The sequence below is a fragment of the Nicotiana sylvestris genome, chromosome 2, assembly GCF_000393655.2.
Source record: "Nicotiana sylvestris chromosome 2, ASM39365v2, whole genome shotgun sequence".
NCBI lineage: Eukaryota > Viridiplantae > Streptophyta > Magnoliopsida > Solanales > Solanaceae > Nicotiana > Nicotiana sylvestris.
Genome location: NC_091058.1, coordinates 169,400,585 through 169,427,549, shown reverse-complemented (window position 1 = coordinate 169,427,549; position 26,965 = coordinate 169,400,585).

Genomic DNA, 26,965 nt, shown 5'->3' with positions numbered 1-26,965 from the left:
TTAGTATGGTTAATTTCGACCTGATCTTGGGTATGGATTAGTTGTCTCCATGTAATATTATTCTGTATTATCACCCTAAGACCGTGATATAGGCGATTCCAGGGTTGCCAAGGATTGAGAGGAGGGGTTCTCTAGATTATATTCCAGTAGGGTGATTTCTTATTTGAAGGCCCAACGGATAATTGGGTAGGTGTGTTTGTCTTAGATGGCCTTTGTCACGGATGTTGGTATTGATACTCCTACTATTGATTCGGTTCCGATGGAGCAATACTTTTCGGATGTGTTTCCTGTAGACCTGCCGGGCTTGCCGCCCGACAGGGATATTGACTTTCGTATTGACTTGGTGCTGGACACTCAGCCCTATTTCTATTCCCACGTATCGTATGGCACCAGCTGAGTTAAAGGAATTGAAAGATCAGCTTCAGGAACTTCTAGATAAGAGGTTTATTAGGCCTAGTATGTCGCCTTGGGCTGTACCGGTTCTGTTTGTGAAGAGGAAGGATGGTACTATGTGGATGTGCATCGAGTATATGTAGTTGAACAAAGTTATAATCAAGTACAAGTATCCTTTGCCTCACATTGATGATCTATTTTACCAGCTTCAAGGAGCGAGGGTGTTCTCTAAGATATATTTGAGGTTTGGGTCTCAACAGTTGAAGATTCGGGACTCGGATATTCTGAAGATGGCATTAAGGTCACTATGAGTTCCTTGTGATGTCTTTTGGGCTGACCAATGCCCCAGCAACATTCATGCATCTGATGAATGGTGTATTTCAGCCATATCTCGACTCATTTGGCATAGTATTCATTGATGATATCCTAGTGTACTCACGTAGCTAGGAGGAGCATGCCCAACATTTGAGGATTGAGTGAGGAGAAGGTTTATGCCAAGTTCTCCAAGTGTGAGTTTTGGCTTAGTTTGGTGGCGTTCTTAGGGCACGTGGTGTCAAGTAAGGAGATTAAGGTGGATCCAAAGAAAATAAAGGCAGTTCAAAGTTGGCCCAAACTGTCCTCAGCTATTGAAATTCGGGGCTTTCTCGGCTTGGCCGGTTATTATCGTCGCTTCGTGGAGGGTTTCTCATCTATTGCATCTCCTTTAACCAAATTGACCAAGAAAGGTTCTCCTTTTAGGTGGTGGGATGAGTGTAGGGAGAGCTTTCAGCTCAAGACTGCCTTGACCACAGCTCCAGTTCTAGTTTTTCCTTCGGCGTCGGCTCTTATACATTGTATTATAATACTTCTCATATTAGTATTGTGTGTGTCTTGATGCAGGAGGGTAGAGTGATTGCATATGCTTCATGCTAGTTGAAGCCCAATGAGAAGAACTACCTTATTCATGATTTGGAGTCGGCAGCCATTGTTTATGCATAGAAGATTTGGAGGCATTATATCTACGGTGTGTCTTGTAAGGTATTTACGGATCATTGAAGTCTCTGGCACGTGTTCAAACAGAAGGATCTAAATTTGAGACAGCGGAGATGGTTGGAGCTACTAAAGGACTATGACATTACCATTCTATATCATCCCGGGAAGGCCAATGTGGTGGTCGATGCCTTGAGTAGAAAGGCGGTGAGTATGGGTAGCCTTGCATTTATTCATGTTGGTAAGAGACCTCTTGCAGTTGATGTTTAGGCCTTGGCCAACCAGTTCTTGAGATTAGATATCTCGAAGCCCAATCAGGTTCTAACTTGTGTGGTTTCTCGATCTTCCTTATATGATCGCATCAGAAAGCGCTAGTATGATGATCCCTATTTTCTTGTCCTTAAAGACATGGTTCAACACGGTGATGCCAAGGATGTTACTATTGGGGATGATGGGGTGTTGAGGATGCAGGTTCGAATTTGTGTGCCTAATGTAGATGGGTTACGCGAGTTGATTCTTGAGGAGGCCCACAGTTTGCGGTATTCCAGTCATGCAGGTGGCGCAAAGATGTACTAGGATTTGAGGTAGCACTATTGGTGGAGGAGGATGAAGAAGGATATAATGGGGTTTGTATCTCGGTGCCTAAATTGTCAGCAGGTGAAGTATAAGCATTAGAGACCACACGGATTGCTTCAGAGCTTTGAGATTCAAAATGGGAGCGTATCACCATGGATTTTGTAGTTGGGCCCCACGTATTTCGAGGAAATTTGATGCTATTTGGGTGATTGTGGATCGGTTGACCAAGTTAGCAGTACTTATTCTTCGGAGCGATTGGCCGAAATCTACATCCGCGAGATTGTTCGCCTTTATGGTGTGTCGGTATCCATCATTTCAAATCGAGGTACGCAGTTTACATCATGGTATTGGAGAGTTGGGCACAAAGGTTGAGCCAAGTACAACATTTCACCCTTAGACAAACAAGCAATTCGAGTGCACTATTCAGATATTTTAGGATATGCCACACGCTTGTGTCATGGATTTCGGGGGTTCTTGGGATCCTTTTATGCGGCTCGGAGAGTTTGCCTACAACAACAACTACCAATCGAGCATTCAGATGGATCCGTATGAGGCTTTGTATTGGAGACAGTGTCGGTCTCCATTGGTATGGTTTAAGTCGGGTGAGGCTAGGCTATTGGGTACCGACTTGGTTTAGGATGCTTTGGACAAGGTTAAATTGATTCAGGATCGACTTTGCACGGCATAGTCTAGACAGAAGATTTATGCTGATCACAAGGTTCTTGATGTTGCTTACATGGTTGGGGAGAAGGTACTGCTCAAGGTTTCACCCATGAAGGGTGTTATGAGGTTCGCAAAGAAGGTGAAGTTAAGACTTCGGTATATTAAGTCGTTTGAGGTGCTTCAGATGAATGGAGAGGTGGCTTACATGCTTGCCTTGTTGTCTAATATGTCGACTGTTCATCCAGTATTTCATGTTTCATGCTCTGGAAGTATGTTGGCAATCCGTCTCATGTTATAGTGTTACACCCCGTAAGTTTAACAACCTTAATACCGTTAGATATTATGTTAGTGTGGTATTTTCTTTTAAGTGAAGTATTTTAGTAAAAGCTCTATAAGTCTAATTTTGGATAGTTATCATTATTACTATTTTTTGATATGGTATTTATTTTGAGTGGAACATTTATCGTAGAAAAATGTTTAAAAAGTATGATTTTCTATAATTATTAATATTACTACTTTCGAAAATACTTTGAATTATACATATAATATGAGGAAAGTATATGAGATTTTCTTTATTGTAAAGATAAAAATTATTTTTTTCACAAGAAAGGAAGGTTATCTTTTCTTTTACCATTTTAAGAATTTAAGCGTACTTTATACTCTTTATATGAGATTAGGAACTTAGAAGTCGAGAAAATATATATATATATATTTACATGGATATTTTAATGAAATAATAGTGTATGTATTTATTTTATATAGTACCACATGAGCATGATAATAGAGTATAAAGTGTACTAAAAGTGAGTAGTATTTTAAGTAAATTGAGATAATTCATAATTATACGTGTAATTAGTTAATTACCGGATAACAAGACACTACCTAATTACTTAATAAGTAGATAAAGATTAACAAATCCCCATCCCACCCCACGTGGCAGCAAATGACCTTAGGTGGTAATGACTCTTAATTCGATATGTTAGGTGTCTTATTTAGATAAATTTGTGGCATTCACCTATAACCTTTTTTAATAACTTTTTAAGAAGAAAACAACCGTATGTTTTCATGGCAGATGCCATGATTTGCTTAAGGACATATATCCTGTAACTCTGCCATCATGTTCACATATTACCTATTGGACCCTTATTGAAATTCAGTTAACTGATGGGTTGAACAGTTTCGTCGAGAGCCTTTAATGCATTCTTGGTTACCATTCTCCGATATCCAATTTTGATCCGCTATCCCCTGTTGTCTTGATTCAATTGCATCACCATATTAATTTCCCCACTCTTTCTCTAGAATAGAGTCCTCATCTGAGAGTATAATCCCCTCCTCCTACAGAATCCTCTCCAAAGTCAAGAACCAGTAAAACATTATGGGTTATGATTGTATTTTTTTCCTACGTCAATCTGCCGTTACACGTTGTAGCAATCAATGGTGTTAGAGGAATTGTTAAGAGAATCAGCTCAGGTATGTTAAGGTCATTCTTTCTTTTTGGCATGGTTTATACGCCAAGGTAAAACGAGTAGATATGCAAATTCTATAAATGAATCTATTCATAGAGGTATTAGAGATGTCTACGTTCTTGAATTTCCATATGTTTTATTATTCTATCGTCTGTTCATGGGTCTCAAAAATACGTAAGTTGGTAAAATTTATTTCATGATATTAATCAAAGGTATAATGGTCTTAGTTTAAAAATTAAGAATATTTTGACGAAGAACGCTTTACCTCCTCTTACTACGACACTCAAACTAAATTGGAATTTGTCGGCACAGAAAGTAGGAGTATATAATTTCAAATATGGAATGCGTAAAATAGACAGTAAATTGTAACCCTCTAGAGCTTCTAAATCTGTCTTGTTCTCTTTTGGTAATAATTTGTGGTAATTAATTAATAGTTTGTAGTATATAATTATAAGTCATGGCAACGGTCCATTGAAAATAACAATAACTGTTAGTAAATTTTTTTATATATATTTATACTTGGCGGCTATTATCTTGGAGAGCATTTATACAATATAGACATGACGTTCCGAGAGATTTTATTGGCGTACTTCTCATGCATTGCATTCATGTACATGTGCATTTACCCATGACTCAGACGGCGTTATATACGCGTATATATGTATATATATGGATATGGGACATGGAAAAAGGTTAAGACGTTATATACGCACCACCACCTGATCAGCTGGTATACGTTGATGATTTTGCCCACAGTGGCACCAGATGGCGTTATATACGCGTATATATCTAAATATATGTATATGGAATATGGGAAAAAGGTTACGGTGTTATATACGCACCACCACCTGATCAACTGGTATACGTTGAGGATTTGCCCACAGTGGTCGAGATGATATGATGAGATGCCCTCAAAGGCTTGATGATGTTATGAATACATGTACTTATGCACGACATGACATACATATGCATATGCATGATACTATGAGTATTTCATTATTTACAAAGTTATTCCAGTTCTAAAAATGAAGTTTGTTCTCAGGCAGGTTCGTTTATTTCTATGGTTTACCAGTTGATGTGATTTCAGATATATGAATTTTCTTGTTGCAAGATAACAAAAAATACATGGCTGATAAAGAGAAGAAATTTACATGTGCATTATAGTACTGGTAAATTTTCTTAAGAAAAGGGAAGTAGTAATTGTCGAATAGTACGTATAGGAGATATAACTTCCAAAGTGCAAGTGTTGATTTTAAAATTTCTGTCTTTTCTTTTGTGGGATAAGGCCAGTAATAAATCACTATGATGACATTGCAGACCGAATAAATAATTTAGGTGTTACGTATTAGCGAAAATTATTTGAAGCTTTATTCTGTTGTCAATAGTTCCATTTCTAATATTCAAGATTATTTTGCATAGGCCTGAATTTTCTCACAATATGTCTTTAATAAATGTTGAATTATGGTTATGTTTCAGTTCTACCTTACATACTCGGTATATTATTCGTACTGACGTCCTTCTGTTGGGGACGCTGCATTTATGCCTGCATGTATAGATAATTAGTTTGACGAGCCCTCAAAGTAGACGAAATTGGCATTTAGCTAAGGATCGGTAAGACTCCACCTCATTCGTAGTGCAGCCAAGTTTTATGAGTCATCGTGTCAGGAAATTGCTACACACTTATGGGTAGGCCGGTACCCTGTCCCATTTGATGTCAAATGATCGAAGAGGCTTTGTAGACAAAGGTTCAGTTTGTACAGTATGTCAGAGTCCTTAACGACCCATTTGTATTCATGTTTTTAAGAATGATAGTTTATTGATACAATGTTGCCCACTTACAATTGTACATTATGAGTTGTGGCCATGTGGGCCCATGATAGTTATAAAAAGAATGAATGAGTTTCTTAGGGGTTCGCTCGGGCCAGTGCGGCACCGGGTGCCAGCCACACCTCTCAAGGTTGGGGCGTGACATATGGACTTCAGCACTAATCCGTTTGATGGTGATTTGACATATGATGTGGAGCCGATGTCCATTTTGGATCGGCAGGTTCGAAAGTTGAGGTCAAAAGACATAGCTCCAGTGAAGGTGCAATGGAGATGTAAGCCATTTGAGGTTGTTACTTGGGAGATCGAGCGGGAGATATTGTGTAGATATCCACGCCTATTTGAGACTCCAGGTACGTTTCTAGACCCATTCGAGGACGAATGAGTGACTATGAGGAATGAGCGACTGCGAGGATGGATTGAATGAGAGGACCGAGTGATTGACCCTCTGAGGGTATGTATATGATTTCATTACTATTTTGTTGTCACGACTTGGATTTCCCGGCCTTAGGAGTCGTAATGGCGCCTACTCGTGAAAGCTAGGCAAACCGAGTAATACAGATTTTGTTACCTTTTTCCTTAACCTTTTAGCATTTATGAATTAATAGGTGATCAACAGCGGAATAATCATAATAAATGGAAATGCGGAAGATGAAATCTAATAGTTTAACTAGATACTAATACGAAAATCTAAAATACAACTCTACCCAGAATTGGTGTCACAATATCACAAACAATCTACGAATACTACAAACAGTGGTCTGAATGGAAAATACAAGCATGTCTATGAAATACATAAAAAAAGAATGGAAAAGATAGAAGGGGACGCCAAGGCCTGCGGACGTCTGCAGGACTACCTCGGGTCTCCGCCGCTGGACTCAAGGCAGCAACCTCACTGTGGTCCAAAACCTCCAGCACCGAATCTGCACACAGTGCAGAGTGTAGTATCAGCACAACCAACTCCATTTGTTGGTAAGTGTCGAGCCTAACCTCGACGAAATAGTGACGAGGCTAGGACAAGACTACCAAATAAACCTGTGCAGCTATTTCATATATAGCAAATAATAACAACAGAAACTAGCAGTTAAAGATGGGAAGGGGGACATGCTGCGGGGGATAATAGGTACTACCAGAATTTCAGTAGAGAAGCACAAAGAACACCATAAATCAATTATGAGCAAGAATAAGGAAAACAATAACAAGTGCACGACATCACCCTTCGTGCTTTTACTCTCGTCCTCACCATAAAAATCAATAGATTTAGCACAGCATCACCCTTCGTACTTTTACCTCACATAATCATGGCACGACATTATCTTTCGTGTATTATCACTCAAATCATGGCACGACATCACCCTTCGTGCTGTTACATTCACAATATCGGCACGTCATCACCCTTCGTGCTTACCACTCATCCTTACCCAAGCAACAATCACAAGCAATCCGGGAAAAGGAATCAATAAAAATCACAATAGAATCCCGGCAAGGGAATAATGGTATAACAAAAATATCCCGGCAAGGGAAACAATATCATAAGTAATAACATCCCGGCAAGGGAAACAATATCATAAACCTCTTCTCTTTTCTACAATTACTTCACAACACAATTCTCAACTTAAGCCAATGCTCTACAATGTTCAATTATAAAGAATACTTCCATAAGCCTTGTTCAACATTAAAAACCATAATATTAAGCATGGATAATATATAACGGAGTCACAACAATCATAGTATAAGACTCACGGGCATGCTTGACACCAACGTATAGGTACTCATCACCACACCTATACGTCGTACTCAACAATTAACACATATCAATAAGACCACGACTCTTATTCCCTCAAGCTAAGGTTAGACCAAATACTTATCTTAATGCCACGAACACAATCAAGCCTCAACTACCGCTTTACCTCTTGATTCCACCACCAACCCGCTTGTATTAATGATTTGGAGAAGAACTTTTCTTTGGAAAGTCGCCCAAGAGAGCTTAGGGTTTGAGAAAGTTTGAAAAATGAAGAAATTTTGTCTAATTTATAGTTTGCACAGGTACAGATATCGCTTTTGCGATGTTAGGTTTGCAAAGGCGAAAACGCAAATGCGGCCAAGACTTCACAAATGCGAAGGTAGGTCTGCCCTGCTTTCTTCGCAAATGCGAACTACCGTTCGCAATTACGATCCCTGCTGAAGTCGCATTTGCGACATTGAGCCTCGCAAATGCGAAGGTCTCCCTGCCTAGCCCATCTTCGCAATTGCGATATTTCTTCGCAAATGTGAGCTCGCATTTGCGAGCCAGGCTTCGTACAACCTCCCAAGCGCTAGGTTCAAGCAACTTCATTCTTCGAAAATCCCAGACTGCGAAGGCGTCGCCCAGAGACGACGTGACAAGAAAAATGAAAAACAACATCGGTGCCCCACGGATTCTTGCGCTGTTCATCACTGCAAAATAGATTGAGCTACGGACATCAAGGGACCGAGATTATATGCTGCTGCAAAAGAGGAATCGAAGGAGTTGGTTGAAAGTTAAGGATAGCGTGATTGGCCGATTGGTTGCGAAGCCTGCATATCTACAACACACCAGCTGCTGCTCCTAAGTTCAAAACACTTTGCGGCCTATCCAAAACTCAGGTGTTCTTCTTGTTGTATAATTTGTATATCTTTTTCAGTCATAATTTTCTTCATCTGATTCTTCTATATCCTTGTTTATTTCATTTTCAGAGAACTCATTTTCTGATATCTCATATATGTTGTCTTCACTGCTGTCCAAAAACATCATACAGACTTGCTCGTGTGATCAAATCATCAAAATAACATCAACATCTATAAATTAAACCTCAATTTCTTGAAATCACCTAAGAACATCAAATTTCCATTTTTCTCAAATAAAGGTTCGATTTATACCAAACGAACTCCGATTCTTACCAAACTTTATAGATTCAACTTAATTATTATATAAGACTTATACCGGGCTCCAAAACCAAAATACGGGTCCGATACCATCAAATTCAAACATCTTTAAATTTCCAAAAATTCTTATAATTTCAGTTAAACAATTTCTTTCAAAAATTTATTTCTCGGGCTTGGGACCTCGGAATTCGATTCCAGGCATATGCCCAAGTCCCATATTTTACTTGGACCCTATGAGACCGTCGAATCACGGGTTCGGGTCCGTTTACCAAGAATATTGACCAAAGTCAACTTTAATCAATTTTAGGCCAATTTCCATGTTTTACTTTGATTTCACATAAAAGCTTTTCGAAAATAAGCCCGGACTGCTCACACAAATCGATGCGAGATAAAAAGAGGGTTTTAAGGCCTCGGAACACAAAATTTACTTTCAAAAGGAGTGATGACCTTTTGGGTCAAGGTCATCACATTCTCTACCTCTAAAACAATCGTTCATCCTCGAACGAACAGAAGAAAAGTACTTGAGTCGGAGAAAAGATGGGAATATCGGCTCCGCATATCAGACTCGGAATCCCAGGTCTTTGCCTCAATAGGCTGACCCCTCCACCGAATACGAACTAAAGGAAAACTCTTCGATCTCAACTGGCAAACCTGCCGGTCTAGAATAGTAACTGGCTCCTCCTCATAGGACAAGTCCTTGTCCGACTGGACAATGCTGAAGTCTAACACGTGGGATGGATCGCCGTGATACTTTCAAAGTATGGACACATGAAATTCTGGATGTACGGCTGATAAACTTGGCGGCAACGCAAGTCTGTAAGCCACATCTCCCACTCGAACAAGAATCTCAAAAGGACCAATGAATCTAGGGCTTAGCTTGCCCTTCTTTCCAAATCTCATCATGCCCTTCATAGGCACTACCCGAAGCAACACCCGCTCGCCGATCATGAATGCCACATCACGAACCTTGCGGTCGGCATAACTCTTTTGCCTGGACTGAGTTGTACAAAGCCTATCCTGAATGATCTTAGCCTTGTCCAAAGCATCCTGCACTAGATCCGTACCCAACAACCTAGCATGTCCCGGCTCAAACCACCCAACTGGCGACCGACACCGCCTACCATATAAAGACTCATAGGGAGCTATCTAGATGCTCGACTAATAGTTGTTGTTATAGGCAAACTCCGCTAAAGGCAAGAACTGATCCCACGAGCCTCCAAAGTCAATAACACAAGCTCAAAGCATATCCTCCAAAATTTGAATAGTACGCTCGGACTTCCCGTCCGTCTGAGGATAAAATGTTGTGCTCAACTCGACCCGTGTGCCCAACTCACACTGAACTTCCCTCCAGAAATGTGAGGTAAACTGTGTACCTCGGTCAGAAATGATAGACACGGGCACACCATGAAGATGAACAATCTCCTAGATATAGATCTCTGCCAACCGCTCCGAAGAATAGGAAACTGCCATAGGAATGAAGTGCGCTGACTTGGTCAGCCTATCTACAATAACCCACACTACATCGAACTTCCTTTGAGTCCGTGGGAGTCCAACAACGAAGTCCATAGTGATACACTCTCACTTTCACTTAGGAATCTCAATCTTCTGGAACCAACCACCAGGTGTCTGATGCTCGTACTTTACCTGTTTACAATTCAAATACCGAGCCACATATGCAAAAATATTCTTCTTCATCCTCCTCCACCAATAATGTTTTTGCAAGTCCTGATACATCTTAGCGGCGCCCGGATGAATAGAGTAACGAGAACTATAGGCCTCCTCTAGAATTAACTCTCAAAGCCCATCCACATTAGGCACACAAACTCGACTCTGCATCCTCAAAACTCCATCATCTCCTAATGTAACCTGCTTGGCACCACCGTGTCGCACTGTCCCCCTAAGGACACACATATGAGCATCATCATAGTGTCGATCTCTGATATGCTCAAATAATGAAGAACGAGCGACTATACAAGATAACACACGGCTGGGCTCAAAAATATCCAACCTCACGAACTGATTGGCCAAAGCCAGAACATCCAAAGCAAGCGATCTCTCATCGATCGAAATATACGCAAGACTGCCCATACTGGCTGACTTTCTACTCAAAGCATCAGCCACTACATTGGCCTTCCCCGGATGATATAAGATGGTGATATCATATTCTTTCAATAGCTCTAACCACCTTCTCTGCCTCAAATTTAGCTCATTCTGCTTGAACAAGTACCGTAGACTCTTATGATCCGTGAACACCTTATATGACACGCCATATAAATAGTGCCTCCAAATCTTCAATGCGTGAACAATGGCTGCTAATTCCAAATTATGAACTGGATAATTCTTCTTATGAATCTTCAATTGTCGCAAAGCATAAGCAATGACCTTGCCATCCTGCATCAACACCGCACCAGGTCCAACACGAGATGCATTACAATAGACTATATATGAACCTGAACCTGTAGGCAAAACCAACACCGGCGCCATAGTCAAATCTGTATTAAACTTTTGAAAGCTCGCCTCACACTCGTCCGACCACCTGAACTAGGAACCTTTCTGGGTCAACCTGTTTATCGGGGCTACAATAAATGAAAACCCCTCCATAAACCGACGGTAATAGCTCTCCAAACCCAAGAAACTTCGGATCTCTATAGCTGATGCAGGTCTAGGCCAGTCCTTGACTACCTCTATCTTCTTCAGATCCACCTGAATACCCTCTACTGATACAACATCTCCCAAGAATGCAAGTGAGCTCAACCAGAATTCACATTTCAAAAACTTAGCATATAACTGACTATATCTCAAAGTCTGAAGAACCACTATTAGATGTTGCTCATGTTTCTCTCGGCTACGGGAATAGATCAAATATCATCAATGAAAACTATCATGAATGAATCCAAGTAAGGCTTGAACATTCGGTTCATCAAATCCATGAAAGATGTTGGGGCATTTATCAACCCGAATGACATTACCAAGAACTCATAATGTCCGTACCGAGTGCGGAAAGCTGTCTTAGGGACATCAGATGCCCTAATCCTCAACTGATGGTAGCCATATCTCAAATCAAACTTTGAAAATATCTTGGCACCCTGAAGCTGATCAAATAATTCATCAATCCTTCGCAACAGACACTTATTATTGATTGTGTCATTGTTCAGCTGCCGATAATCTATGCACATCCTCATCGATCAGTCCTTCTTCTTAACAAACAACATCGGCGCACCCCAAGGCGAGACACTAGGTCTAATAAATCCCTTATCAAGCAAGTCTTGCAACTATTCTTTCAATTCTTTTAACTCTGGCGGGGCCATACGATATGGCAGGATAGAAATGGGCCGAATACCCGGAGCCAAATCAATGCAGAAGTCAATATCCATGTCAAGTGGCATATCCGGCAGGTCTGAAGGAAATACCTCAGGAAACTCACGAACAACAAGCACAAAATCCATAGAAAGAACCTCGGTACTAGAATCACGAACATACGCCAAATAGGCCAAACATCCCTTCTCAACCAGATGCTGAGCCTTCATATATGAGATAACCCTATAGGTCGAATGACCAGGAGACCCTCTCCACTTTAAACGAGGTAAACCCGGCAAGGCTAAGGTCACAGTCTTGGCATGACAGTCTAAGATAGCATGGTAAGGTGATAACTAGTCCATCCCCAATATGACAACAAAATCAACCATATCCAAAAGTAACAGATCTACTCGGGTCTCAAGACCCCCAATCACAACTATACATGAACGATGGATATGATCTACTATAATAGAATCACTCATCGGTGTAGACACATATATAGGAGCAATCAAGGAATCACTAGGCATGACCAAATAAAGTGCAAAATAAGATGACACATAGGAGTATATAGATCCTGGATCAAATAGAACTGAGGCATCTCTACTACAAACCAGAACAGTACCTGTGATAACTACATCGGAGGCCTCAGCCTCAGGCCTGGCTGGAAGAGCATAATATCGAGGCTGGCCCCCACCACTCTGAACTACATATTTGGGACGGCCTCCTGCTGGCTGGCCTCCAACTCTAGCAGCCTGACCTCCACCTCTAATACCTCTACCTCCACCTCTAGCACCTCTACCCCCCATCTCTAGCTGGCTGAGCTGGCAGTGGAACACTCGGTGCCTGAACCATAGCACGGGAACCCTGATGCTGAGATCTACTTAGTGGTCGAGGGAAAAATCTAGCAATATGCCTCGTATCGCAACAAGTATAACAAGCCCTCGGCTGTTGGGACTGATGACCCTAAAAACTCTAGAGTGGAGGCACACTGATAGGAGTTGGCGATGCACTCTAGGGCAGCTAATTAGAATACTGCATATGAGAACCACAGCCATCTGGGGCACCGTGAGAAGCCTGTAGAGCTGAATGAAATGGCCTCGAAGGATGACCCCTACCAAAAGAATCCCTGCCTCTAGATGAGGAACCACTGAACCTGCCTGAATGATGGGGTCTCTTGTCAAACCCCTGACCAAACCCTGTGTAGAACCATCTCAACTCTCCTGGACACATTGGCCGCATCCTAAAATGAAATCTTTCTCCCGTCTTCTTGGCCATCTGCAATCAAACAGGCTAAATGAGTCCCTCAATGAACCTCCTCACTCTCTATCTCAGTAGGAAGTATAAGAAGAGCATGACGGGCCAAGTTAATAAATATAGTCTCGTACTGGGTGACAATCATACAACCTTGCTGGAGACGCTCAAACTACCTCTGATAGTTCTCCCTCTGAGTGATTGGAAGAAACTTCTCCAGATATAGCTGAGAAAACTAATCCCAAGTCAAAGCTGATGACCCAACTAGTCTAGACAAACAATAATATCTCCACCAAGTCTTGGCGGATCCAGACAGACAAAAAGCAGCAAAGTCGACCCAATTGGTCTACACTATCCCCATGTTCCGCAAAACCTCATGATAGCTATCCAAATAATCCTGGGGATCCTCAGAAGATGTACCACCAAAAGTGGTAGTGAAAAGCTTGGTGAACCTGTCCAACCTCTACAAGGCATCAACAAACATAGCTAGCCCCTCACCGGTATATGCCATAACACCCGGCTGAACTACTCTAACTGGCTAAGCTGCTGGAGTCTGAAACTGGGGAGCCATCTGCTCTGGAGTGCGAGTAGCAGGAGTCTGGGCTCCTTCTCCAGCCTGAGAGACGGTTGGTGCTACAGGAAGCAATACTGCCTGGGCGACACTCTCCATATGGTCCACTAGTCGGACCAGAGCATCCTGAAGTACTGGGTGGCAATGAACCCCTTTGGGACCTGAGCTGGTCCTGCTAGAACTGACTGGGCTGGAACCTCATCGTCAAACTCAATCTGAGGCTTCGCCGCTGGTGCTGCTGCTCGAGCTATGGGCTGAGCTCTACCTCTACCTCAGGCCCTAGCACGGCCTCAGCCTCTATACCTTGCATGAGCTGCTAATAGGGATCAGGCTGTGTCAGTTAGTGAAGTGGCATGTGTCCTTACCATCTGCGAAAGAACAGAGTGGAAGTTCAATTAGCATTGAGAAATCAAGTCGCATGACAACAAAGAATAGATGTGAAATTTTTCCTAACTCTGTAGCCTCGGGGGGATAAATACAGACATCTCCGTACCTATCTCTCATACCCTACTAAGCTTGTCCGTGAATTGTGAGACCTAAGCAACCTAGATATCTGATACCAACTTGTCACAATCCGGATTTCCCACCCTCAGGAGTCGTGATGGCGCCTACTCGTGAAAGCTAGGCAAGCCAAGTAATACAAATTTTGTTACCCTTTTTCCTTAACCTTTTAACATTTACGAATTAACAGGTGATCAACAGTAAAATAATCATAATAAACGGAAATGCAGAAGATGAAATCTAATAGTTTAACTAGATACTAATACGAAATCCCAAAATACAACTCTACCTAAAATTGGTGTCACAGTATCACGGACTATCTACGAATACTACAAACAGTGGTCTAAATGAAAAATACAAGTCTGTTTCTGAAATACATAAAAACATAATGGAAATGATAGAAGGGGACGCCAAGGCCTGGGGATGTCTGCATGACTACCTCGGGTCTCCGCCACTGGACTGAAGGCAGCAACCTCATTATGGTCGAAAAGCTCCAGCACCGGGATCTGCACACAGTGCAGAGTGTAGCATTAGCACAACCGACCATGTGCTGGTAAGTGTCGAGCCTAACCTCGGTGAAGTAGTGACGAGGCTAGGACAAGACTACCAAATAAACATGTGCAGCTATATCATATACAGCAAATAATAACATCAGAAACTAGTAGTTAAAGATGGGAAGGGGGACATGCTACAGGGGATAACAAGTACTAACAGAATTTCAGTAGAGAAGCACAAAGAACTCCATAAATCAATTATGAGCAAGAATAAGGAAAACAGTAACAAGTGCACGGCATCACCCTTCGTGCTTTTACTCTTGTCCTAACCATAAAAATTAATAGATTCGACACGGCATCACCCTTCGTGCTTTTACCTCACATAAATGGAACGACATTATCCTTCGTGCATTATCACTCATATAATGGCATGACATCACCCTTTGTACTTTTACATTCATAATATCGGCACGGCATCACCCTTCGTGCATTAACACTCACTCACAAATATCACACACGACATCACCCTTCGTGCTTTCCACTCATCCTTACCCAAGTAACAATCACAAGCAATTCGGGCAAGGGAATCAATAAAAATCATAATAGAATCTCAGCAAGGAAACATTGGTATAACAAAAATATCCCGGCAAGGGAAACAATATCATAAGTAATAACATCCCGGCAATGGTAACAATATCATAAGTAATAACATCCTGGCAAAGGAAACAATATCATAAATCTCTTCTCTTTTCCACAATTACTTCATAGCACAATTCTCAACTTGAGCCAATGCTCTACAATGTTCAATTACCAAGAATACTTCCATAAGCCTTGTTCAACAATAAAAATCATCATATTAAGCATGGATAATACATAATGGAGTCACAACAATCATAGTATAAGACTCACGGACATGCTTGACACCAACGTATAGGTACTCGTCACCACACCTATACATCGTACTTAATAATTACCACATAGCAATAAGACCACGACTCCTATTAACTCAAGCTAAGGTTAGACCAAACATTTACCTCAATACCACTAACCCTTTTGTATTAATGATTTGGAGAAAAACTTTTCTTTGGAAAATCGCCCAAGAGAGCTTAGGGTTTGAGAGAGTTTGAAAAATGAAGAAATTTCGTCTAAGTTATAATTTGCACAAATGCAGATATCGCATTTACGATGTCAGGTTTGTAAATACGAACTTGAAAATGCGGCCCAGGCTTCGCAAATGCGAAGGTAGGACTGCCCTGCTTTCTTCGCAAATGCGATCTACCGTTCGCAATTGCGAACCCTGCTGAATTCGCACTTGCGACATTAAGCCTCGCAAATGCGAAGGTCTCCTTACCCATTCCATCTTCGCAATTGTGATATTTCTTGACAAATGAGAGCTCGCATTTGCGAGCCTAGATGCGCAATTGCAACACACCAGCTGTTGCTTCTAAGTTCAAAACACTTTGTGGCCTATCCAAAACTCAACCGAGCCCTCGGGGCTCTTAACCAAACATGCACGCAAGTCCAAAAATATCATACGGACTTGCTCGTACGATCAAATAATCAAAATAACATCAACAACTATGAATTAAACCTAATACGGGCCTTAAAAACGAACTCCAATTCTCAAATAAAGATCCGATTTATACAAACGATCTCCAATTCTTACCAGACTTCACAGATTCAACTTAATTATTATATAAGACTTGTATCGGGCTCTGGAACCAAAATACGGGCCTGATACCATCAAATTCAAACATCTTTAAATTTCCAAAAACTCTTATAATTTTAGTTAAACAATTTCTTTCAAAAATTTATTTCTCGGGCTTGGAACCTCGAAATTCGATTCCGGTCATACGCCCAAGTCCCATATTTTACTATGGACCCTACGAGACCGTCGGATCACGGGTCCAAGTTCATTTTCCAAGAATGTTGACCAAAGTAAACATTAATCAATTTTTAAAGGGCAATTTCCTTATTTTAATTTGATTTCACATAAAAGCTTTCTGTAAACGCGCCCGGGCTGTGCACACAAATCTAGGTAAGACAAAAAGAGGTTTTTAAGGCCTCAGAACACAAAATTTACTTTCAAAACGAGTAAAGGGTCATCACATTTGTACTTCAGGTTGCATATATAACTGACATATTGATATCGAGATGTACCATATCTTGTCTCAATTGAACTTGACATGATTTACCTGTTTGGGCTTTAACTATTAAACTTGAAAGCATGCCAACATTTTTGTACTGTAATTCTATAGTTGAACTATACCTGTGAAGCTCGTCACTACTTTCAGCCTAATAGTTAGACTTGTTACTTACTGAGTTGGTTGTACTCATGCAACACCCTGCACTTCATGTGCATATCCAGGTGTTTTCGGGCACGGTGGTTGCTGATTCTCAGAGTTTGTCCTCATTCAGAGATTATCGAGGTAGTTACCTGTCACGACCCTAAACCCGGACCCAGTCGTAATGGCGCCTCTCATGAAGACAAGGCCAGTCGACCCCTCCAATTTCCAATTATTAACAGTTAAACCATAAGAAATAAATCTAAATCATGATAAGATAATCCAAAGTTAACAGTTAATAGCACAACTTGCGGGATACAACCCAACACAGCCCGATAGCAGGGTGTCACTAGTCATGAGCATCTAAACAATCCGGAATACTCCAAATCAAACTACAGAGTTTAATACAGCAACAAAGAACATGAAGAAATTAGATAGGGAAGAGCTCAGGGCTGTGAATGCCGATAGCTACCTAGAGACTCCTCGGATCCACCTGAGCTGGAAATGATTAGTACTTGGGAGCGGGACCAGATACACATGAATCTGCACACAGGGTGCAGGGAGTAAAGTGAGTACTCCAATTCAGTGAGTAATAATCATAAATAAAGACTGAAAGCAGGAAAATCACGTAAGGCACAACGCATGCTATAATGAAGCAGTAAAAACCTTGAAAACAGTAAACCAGTGAAAGATAGGAAAAAATCCTTTAACTCAAATTTAACTTAATGAAAAGCCTTTTTCAACAATTAAGCAGGTAATTTGGCATGCAATTAAGAAAAGATAAACACATAAAGGTTCACCCCTCAGGCACCGTATCAATAAATACGCCCCTCGGGCAACATCTCAGAACAATACCAGCCCCTCGGGCTCAATCTCACATCACAATGGGTACTCGCGCTCACTGGGGGTGTGCAGACTCCTGTAAGCACAATATCAAGCCATCTCGTGGCATCATCACTAGGCTCTCGGCCTCATATCAATCAAGCCACCTCGTGGCATACATATCTCAGGCCCTCGGCCTCATAATCATAACCAAATGTTTCCTCAAGACACAGGCCCTCGGCCTTACTCAGTCAAAATCCTCACAAGCCACTCGGGCAACAGTAAAACAGTGATTCTCAGCCCAATTATCAGTAGAAAAATCATTTAAGTAATAAAACAGAAAACATGGCTGAGTATGAAAACCGTGGAAAATAACATGACTGAGTTCAAGTATAAAGTCAAAGCAGTAAAGAAATATCAATAAAAATCCCCGAAGGGTTCAAATAGTTGGCACAAGGCCCAAATATGGCATTCACCCCAAATCATGATGATAGCAAATAGATTTCAGTTAAATACGTGGTAAAATAGTCATTCAGGACGGACTGAGTCACAATCCCCAACAGTGCACGACCCCTCGAATCGGCCTCCACTCGCGTTGAATCTATCCAAAATCATAACCACAGTCAAAATATGCTAAGGGAACGAAGCCCAAGCGAAAATAATCAATATACGACACCAATCCCAAAATTACCAAAACCCGACCCCCGGGCCCACGTCTCGGAATTTGATAATTTTTACATCAGTAGATTCCTTATATCTCCACGAGTTCATACATATCAAAATTTCTGAAATCCGACCTCAAATGGTCCTTCAAATCCTCAAGCAAAGGTTTAAGTTTCCAAGCCCTAGTTTCCCCAATTTTAGCCCTTAAATTCCATTAATTATAGCTCTAATCTATGAAATAATAGCATAAGAACGAGTTTTAGGTCCAAATTCCTTACCTCAATGAAGTTCCCTTGAAATCCCTCTTCAAAATCGTCCAAAAAGCTCCAAAGCCAATTTAGAAATGGTGAAAATAGCTCAAAATCGAGAAGGAGACAATTTATACCTTCTGACCAGACATTTTTGCATTTGCGGCCCTATAACTGCTTCTGTGGTGCCGCATTTGTGGCAAAGCAACCGCTTCTGCGGTTTTCCCGCATCTGCGATCCCTTATCCGCATCTGCGACATTGCAGATACGGTCCTCCTCACCACTTCTGCGGTTTCTTGCCTACATCCCAACTTCAGCTTCTGCGACTTTTTTTCCGCATATGCGGCATCGCACCTGCAATCCACAGGTGCGGAAATACCAGAAGCAACACAATCTACAGCTGTAACAGTTCCTCAAACTCCCCTTCAACCATCCGAAATCACCCCGAGGCCCCCGGGACCTCAACCAAAAGCACCAACATATCCCAAAACCTTATTCAAACTTGTACCAATCTTCAAAACACCTCAAACAATATCAAATCAACCAAAACGCACCGGATTCAAGCCTAAGTTGCCAAAATCTTCTGAATTCAACTTTTGATCAAAAACTCAACCAAACCACGTCTGAATAACCTGAAATTTTGCACACACATCCCAAATTACACAACGGAACTACTGAAACTCTTAGAATTCCATTCCAACCCCTATACCAAAATCTCGCCTACCAACCGGAAATGGACAAAATATCAACTTCGCCAATTCAAGCCTAAATCTACTCCGAACCTCCAAAACTCATTTCGATCACGCTTCTAAGTGCCAAATCACCTCCCGAAGCTATCTGAACCATCAGAACTCATATTCGATCCCTCTAACACATAAGTCAACATCCTATTGACTTTTCCAACTCAAGCTTCCTCAAAAGAGACTAAGTGTCTCAAACCTTACCAAAATCATTCCAGATTCGATCCGACTAACCCGATACCACATAACATGGATAAACAAAGCATAAAGAAGCAGAAATGGGGGAAACGAAGCGGTAACTCATGAGACGACTGGCCGGGTCGTCACATCCTCCCCAACTTAAACAAACGTTCATCCTCGAATGAGTCAATAAACATACTAGAAGCCTCAAACAGGTGAGGATATGTTCTCCGCATCTCCCACTCGGTCTCTCATGTAGCCTCCTCCACGGGCTGACCTCTCTACTGCACTTTCATTGAAGCTATATCTTTTGACCTCAACTTCCGATCCTGATGACCCAAAATAGCTACTGGCTCCACATCATAGGTCAAATCATCATCCAACTAAATCGTGCTGAAATACAGAACATGAGACGAATCCCCAATATACTTCCGGAGCATAGAAACATGAAATACCGGATGCACACTCGATAAGATGGGTAGCAAAGCAATCTCATAAGCCACCTCCCCAATCCTCTGAAGCACCTCAAAATGCCCAATGAACTGCGGACTCAATTTTCCTTTCTTCCCAAATCTCAAAACACCCTTCATGGGAGAAACCTTCAATAGAACCTTCTCGCCAACCATGTAGGACACATCTCGAACCTTCCTATTTGCATAACTCTTTTGCCTCGACTGCGCTATATCGAAGCCTCTCCTGAATCACCTTCACCTTTTTTCCAAAGCATCATGCACTAAGTCTGTCCCCAATAGCCTAGCCTCACCGGGCTCGAACCAACCAACTGGAGATCTACACCGCCTCCTATACAAAGCCTCATATGGAGCCATCTGACTACTCGACTGGTAGTTGTTGTTATAAGCAAACTTTTCAAGCGGTAGAAACTGATCCCATGACCCTCCGAAATCAATGACACAAGCACGCAACATGTCCTCCAATATCTGAATAGTGCGCTCGGACTGCCCGTCCATCTAAGGGTGAAAAGCTATGCTCAACTCAACTTGAGTACCCAACTCTCGCTGCACAGACCTCCAAAACTGCTATGTAAACTGAGTGCCCCTATCTGAAATGATGGAAAGTGGGACACCATGCAAGCGAACAATATCTCGGATATAGATCTCTGCAGCCACTCTGAAGAATAGGTAGTACACACAGGAATGAAGTGCGCGGACTTGGTCAGCCAATCCAAAATCACCCAAATAGAATCGAACTTCTTCAAAGTCCGTGGAAGTCCAACACCAAAGTCCATAGTGATCTGCTCCCACTTCCACTCTGGAATATCCATCCGCTGAAGCAAGCTACCTAGTCTCTGATGCTCATATTTTACCTGCTAACAATTAAGACACCGAGTTACAAATCCCACAATGTCTTTCTTCATTCTCTGCCACCAATAGTGCTGCCTCAGATCCTGATACATCTTCGCAGCACTTAGATGAATGGAATACCGCAAACTATGGGCCTCCTCCAGAATCAACTCCCGAAGCCTATCCACATTGGGCACACAAATCCGGCCCTGCATCTTCAACACCCCATCATCACTAATGGTCACATCTCTGGCATCATCGTGCTGAACTTTGTCCTTAAGGACAAGCAAATGCGGATCATCATACTGGCGCTCTCTGATGAGATCATATAAAGAAGATCAAGAAACCACACAAGCCAATACTCGACTAGGCTCCAAAATGTCTAACCTCACAAACCAATTGGCCAAGGCCTGAACATCAACTGCAAGAGGTCTCTCTCCAACTAGAATATATGTCAAACTCCCCATACTCACCGCCTTTCGGCTCAAGGCATCAGCCACCATATTGGCCTTTCCCGGAAGGTACAATATAGTGATATCATAATCCTTAAGCAACTCCAACCACCTCCGCTGCCTCAAATTAATATCCTTCTGCTTGAACAAGGGCTTGAGGCTACGATGATTAGTGAACACCTCACAAGACACACCGTACAAGTAATGTCTCCAAATCTTCAACGCGTGAACTATGGCAACCAACTCCAAATAATGAACGGGGTAGTTCTTCTCATGGGGATTCAACTGAGAAGAAGCATAAGAAATAACTCTACCCTCCTGTATCAAAACACAACCAATACCAACTCTCAAAGCATCACAATACACAGTATATGAACCTGAAAAAGATGGTAAAACTAACACTGGAGATGTGGTCAAAGCTGTCTTGAGCTTCTGAAAGCTCTCCTCACACTCGTCCGACCATACAAATGAAGCACCCTTCTGAATCAACTTGGTCAAGGACGATGCGATAGATGAGAATCCCTAAACAAAATGGCGATAATAACCCGCCATACTACAACAAAAAGGGGCTTTAGTGGCAACAAAAAACAATATTGGCGGCAATAACAATAGCCGCTATATCATTTACCGACAATTGATCTTTAGCCGCTGATGCCAGGGTCGGTAAAGCCTTTAGCAGTATTTCTGTCAAAAGCTGGTAAAAGGTATGACTTATTGCCGCTAAAACTCATTTGCTTTAATGGCAATTGTTTGCGGCAATTATTATGGCTGTTAAACCCATTCTAAAAATGGCTAATAATGCTCCTTTAACATCTATTTTTATAGCCGCTAAATTCAAAATATTTGTTGCTAAAAGTCTATAACTTTAGCGGTAATTGTTTTGTGGCAATTAGAGTGGCAACAATATCTCTTCTAAAAACGTCTTAGTATGCCCCTTTAGCGTCCATTTTAATGGCTAGTAAAGTCAATTAAATTGCCGCTAAAAATCATCTTTAATAGCAATATAATAGCTACAATATCCCTGTATAAACGTCTTAATCCTGTTAAATTATCACTAAAATTCACAAGCTATAATGGTAAGTTTAGCCACCATTAATAATAGCTACTACATTCGACCAAAAAATAATGCAAATAACAAAACATAATAATATTAATTCATAAAACTATAGTATATCTCATCAAATCTTAACAAACAAAAGGAAGTACTAATCCAAAATATTAATATCACAAAACCTTAAAAAATAACTCATATTGTTTGAAGTAAATAGCTAATGTCATTATATAACTAATATTAACGAATAACAATCTTCAAATAATCTCTGAAACTCTTCGTCATATTGAAATCTTCCACCCGCTAAATTATCGAACATCAGATTGTATGACCTGAAATAATAAAATAACTATGTCAATAGATAAAATATAATAATAGTGAAGCATGTCACTTTAATCTGCTTATAATACTAAATAGATTAGACAAAGAATGTTTCTGTAAGTTGATATGTGATTGAAGTAATATCAGCATGGATCAAAGAACACAAGGGAAGAAAGGAAAAGAGTAGAGATGTTTACAAAATACTAAAGTAAGGAGAAAAGAGATACCTAGTCAATACATAAATCTGGGCAGTGTTTACGTTGGCAGCTAATTCACAGCTGCAATTTTTTGGAACACTACCTTTTGGATCAAATTATGGGTACAATGGAGATAGTATGGAACAACCAACAATTACACATGATATGTGTGTAATTCAAGGAGGGAACAAACAACATATGTGTAAAAAACAGAAGCAAAGGATGTTGGGCAGTCTTATTTGCAACATATAGCCTTATATTGTTTCTTCTGTTGAGTACAAGAAAATTCAAGTCCCAACATTAACACGGTTATGGCAGAAGGACTCGTGTGAAACAATTAAGTGTTTTCGTCCATTAGTTCAGTTGTTGTCACAAACACAACATACTCCAAATAAGCATTTTGACTTTCGTTTCTCCACAACGATACTAATCATTCTTCATATCATCTCTTTGTTTCACATGAATCCTTTAGCTACCCACAACCATGTAAAATGACGAGAAAATAAAGCAAACATGTTCTAGATCCACAAAAAAGCATAGAATTAAGGGATAAGAGATCACATGATTACAAACAGTTATCACATGATAAATAAGCAAAGTTAAGGACGATATATCAGAGACTTTATCATGCCCAAGTAAATGAATTACTGTGGTGCAGTGAATTTCCAAAGTAGGTGCACATGCGATGGACCATTGCATTCTAAACAGAGTTCAGTTTCACAGAGCTAGTGATGTTATGCTTCACCAGATAAATTATGCTTCACCTTCTATTTGACGAAAACAAATAAATAAACTTAAAAGAAGTGAGAAATCTAATAGAACACCATGTTTCAGTGAGATATAAATGCCTTCATAAACATATTTTCTATTTCTGAAGTATCAGTTCCTGCACAAAGTCATTATAAAATTTCTCGATCCATTCAACTGAAACCGTTCTTTTGAGTAGAATGAGTTCAAGGTTATGGAACTATTTAGGAACCATATCTTATTTACGTTCCATCTTTTGATAGTTAAATCAAAAATGGTAAAACAAGAATTCTCCGAACCTAATCGAGGTCCTTATTACTCAAGAAATTTGACAAAAGCAACTGATGCCTCAACTGCGTATGTAGGAGATTTTCCCATTGTGGTCAACCAGACGAGGCAATCAGTTACATTTTCCATAATTTGACAAATCATGGAACCCCAACTTATTATATCCATAATTTTCTAAGCATCACTCCATGCAAAAAAACTAGAGTGGATCAGTTGATGAGAGACAATAAGAATGATCTGTGTATAGCCACTAATGTCAGGATAGGTACTGCTGATTGTAGTAAAACAAAATAATAGCTCTGATTTAGTACTGGATGTGTTAAAGTTGTTAAAATAAGAAATAGAGAAGTTTTCTCATGTAAAAGTACATGAATACTGAATGTGTGCATTCAGCCATTCACTAAGGGACAAAAGAACTATCATGCCTTATATCTGGTAAACAATGCAGAAAAACAAAACTAAGAAAAATCTAGAAAGTTTCCTTATCAAACAAGCACACAGTTCTAACTGTCACAGATAGCAGGACCAATAAAATATTGACAAAACAGAAAGAATCAAATGACAGTATGTCTTTACAGCTAAGTAAAACTCAAGACTCAAATATTGAATTAGTCTCCATTCTGCAGGAGATGGAAGAAACTGTTGAGAACCAGAAATTGGAGATTGAGGACCTACATATATTGAACCAACAGAACCTAGAGAACAAGCTTCAACAGTAGCATACTAATAGCCTTTATACTACAGATAAATGGGATAAACTCTTCAGATACATTCTATGAGCTACCATAAATAAGGATTTCATATGTATCGTTATAGTTTCGTGTCAGCTTATGCACAAAGTGACAGACAATCATCTGTAGAGAACAGTTTTTTGGGTGTCTGATATACTTATCATACTGGAAACATTGGCTACTTCTAGTAACAACTTTTAAGGAGATGACTAAACAACTTATGCAGTGTCCTTCTATCCAATTCTGTGCTTTTCTCAAGTCTCCCTTAATCAGATATCTTTAGCAGTAAAACTAGCAACAGTTATGTGTTTGCTTTTGGGGATTCAAGTCAAAGTCAAGCTTCAGATGGTGGTGTTAAAAGCGTTAAAATCCAAAAACAAAATATGCCTGGATGTTGCTCCAGAATTTGATTCCCAAAAAATGCCAGCAAGTTTTTGGTGTTTGTGCTAACTCTTACAAGTTTACATGAAAATGGAAGGAGGAAAATTCAAACAATAGAAAACTCAAATAGTAGCTTGTCGAAGGATAAAGATGAGTAGTACCGTAAGACATTGAAGTATTTTCAGTAAAGGTGTTAGTTCTGGAGTTCTCGCAATTATTCCTAGAAAGCTGGCAAGCTTTCGACCTTTTTCCCCAATAGCTTGGTTACGATTAATAAACGGCACATCAACTACCTTCACCGGAGGAAGTTTTCAAATATCTTTTAGTAAAGTAGGCCCACGAATCTTTCTTGGCTCAAAATTACCTAGAATATAATATTCAAAGGTCATCAAATGGCAAAAACTTATATGGTTAAATCTGTTAAAGAACAGTATAATGACAAAACAATGGACAACAAAAACCGTATACATTTCAACACTAACTATATGAATAATGCAGCAGCACCAACAGAGGAATGGACTGGACATTGCGATCGATAAGCCACATAGAAAAGAGTTATGTATGCAAACAACAGGACATAAATTGCAACTGGATAGAAGCAAATGAGAAGGATAAAGGCGTATACTAATGCATGAATTGTATGGGCTGGCTTTTAGTTATACAAATTTTATTAGAATTTGTGTGATATCAACTTTGAGTACATTACTCAACTTTGATAATAGGTCTTATGTAGTTTACAAAATTTATTTCGTGCACTTTTAAAATTTCATGACACTTTGTTTCTCCTTTTATATATTAATAAAAACTAACCCTAGGCTATGCCTATTGGATTGCTTAAAAAACTATATACCAACAGGTAAGTGTTTATCTTCAATTAAATAGTGAATGTACATATGACCTTCAAAGACACTCTAATTTGGATTAGTTCTCAAATTCCAAGCTTTCAATCACTTGTTAGTTGTATCGGGGCTTAAAGCTAATCTGGACAATAGTTCCTTGTATAAATCAGGTGTTAGCCAACATGAAGAAGAGAAAATCATCCCAGCCTGATGCATTACCTATTTAAAAGCATAGTTAGAGGTTGTGCAGGCTTCAATGTCTTGATAGAAGAAACAGTGTTTAGTATATTGCCTATTGATCTGAGAAACATCCCTTTTGTTTTTCATTATTACAAGTTGCTGCATTGTCTGTAGCACTGTTTAGGGCTTTGAATCATACAATCAGGTAAGCTACAATATTCCCTTTACAATTAAATAGCCTCTATTGTTCTTCAACTGACTGTGGTATTATCCATTAATCTGAATGATGGCTATGTCATAAATGCTCTAAGAGAAGAGAATAGTTCAAAACACAGATAAAGATTAGGGGAAGAGGGATATTATAAGAGAAGAGAGAGAAGTCGGAAGGGAGGGAGGGAGTGATGGTAGGGAGAGAGAGAAATAGAGAGGTAAGATGCTGGGTGCAACTGAAGTTATTGAGAGCATTTAAACTATGAAGTTAAATTGTGCAGAGTATTTAAACTCCAAAACTGTCTCCAGGCAGTTGAAGTATTGTTATTCCTTGTCTTCTCCAGTTGTATTAAGTGATTTCAGTTTCTCTTTTTTCCCACATATTTTTGGTTAGTTGCTAGAGCTATTGCATAGTGATGT